The sequence below is a fragment of the Gavialis gangeticus genome, unplaced genomic scaffold, assembly GCF_001723915.1.
Source record: "Gavialis gangeticus isolate Ggan-Ray unplaced genomic scaffold, GavGan_comp1, whole genome shotgun sequence".
Classification (NCBI taxonomy): domain Eukaryota; kingdom Metazoa; phylum Chordata; order Crocodylia; family Gavialidae; genus Gavialis; species Gavialis gangeticus.
Window position 1 is genome coordinate 72,234,600 of NW_017729034.1, and position 1,304 is coordinate 72,235,903.

Below are 1,304 nucleotides of genomic sequence, written 5' to 3' on the forward strand. Positions count from 1 at the left end.
GATAGGGAAGTGTTAGTGCTACTATGCAAAGTGATGCCTCATCCGGACTAAGGGATACAATAATGGTCATTCTTGCTCAAAAAAGATTAATTTGAACTGGAACTTGTAAAAAATAGGACTATTAGCATGACCAGGGAAATGAGGAGCCTTGCACAAGAAAGGAGAGACTTTAAAACAGCGTGACTTGTCTAGTCTAGAAAAATGAAGGCTGAAAGGGCAAAGTGCTGTCTATCAATACATTGTGAGGGAGAAAACACCATGGAGGAGGGAGAGCTACTTAAGCTAAAGGATTAATGTTGACACAAGAGCAAATCAATAACTAAATTCTCAACCACTAGAACACTGAAGCTCTGGAACAATCTTCCCCTGGGGAGGAGTGGTAAAGGATTAAAATACTTGATAGCCTTTAGGAGAGAATTCAATGACCCAGAAGGTCCCTTCCAATCCTGCATTCCTAATTAGCAGTTATACCAGCCCAATTCAATGACTTACTACTAACGGATTCATTTTTTGATTTAACTGGCACATGGTCAAATACCTCCTGTCTAGGTTTATTTCTAGGGGTACACCAGTAAAGATTTTCTTGGCCGGTACTAATCCATATCAGCCAATACCAATCTGATAGCCGATTTACAAGAATGCGGCTGGGCAGCTTGGAGAGCAGTATCCGGCCGGGGGGAAGGGGCGGCAGGGGGCAGATTAAGGCCCCTATGGTGAGGGAGGAAGTGGGGCAGGGGCAGTGCTGCCCAGCCAGGGCACTGAATGCGACCCTGGGAGTGGGGTGGAGCCACAAGTGGCTCCACGCCACTGCATGTACCCCTGGGGGAGGCATGACAGCATGTGCCCCGCCGGATTTGTGTGCATGGCAAAGGTGGGCTGCCCACTGCAGGCTCAGGATCAGGGGCTGCACCAGCCTCTTCCCAGTGGGGGGATGGCACTGGGAGGAGTGACTATGGAATGGGCTACAGCCACCCCAAAATTCCCTGTAGCCACCCCTCCCAGCACTGCCGCTGCCTGCCCCAAACACAGCCCCGGCCCAGTCCCCTGCTGGGAAGAGGCTGGCGCAGACATGGGCCCTGAGCCTGCAGCCCGCCCTCATCTCACGCACAAATCCAAGGGCGCACATGCCCCCCATGCCTCCCCCAAAGTGTGCACAGCAACAGGGAGCTACCCCACCTTTCCCACCACCCCTTATCCCCCTGAACGAGCTGCCTGCAGCTCTGTCCCACTCCTGGGGTTGGATTTACCACCCCGGCTGGGCAGCACCTGCCCCTGCCCCACTCCCTCCCTCACCATGGGGGCCT

The 1,304-nt window shown here is 53.2% G+C and overlaps 1 protein-coding gene across 1 annotated transcript in view; it reads right to left on the reverse strand.

Annotated features, from left to right (window-relative positions):
• The window catches only part of TMEM181 (transmembrane protein 181), a 59,090-nt gene that overhangs the window by 3,941 nt on the left and 53,845 nt on the right, over window positions 1–1,304 (reverse strand). The window lies entirely within an intron of this gene.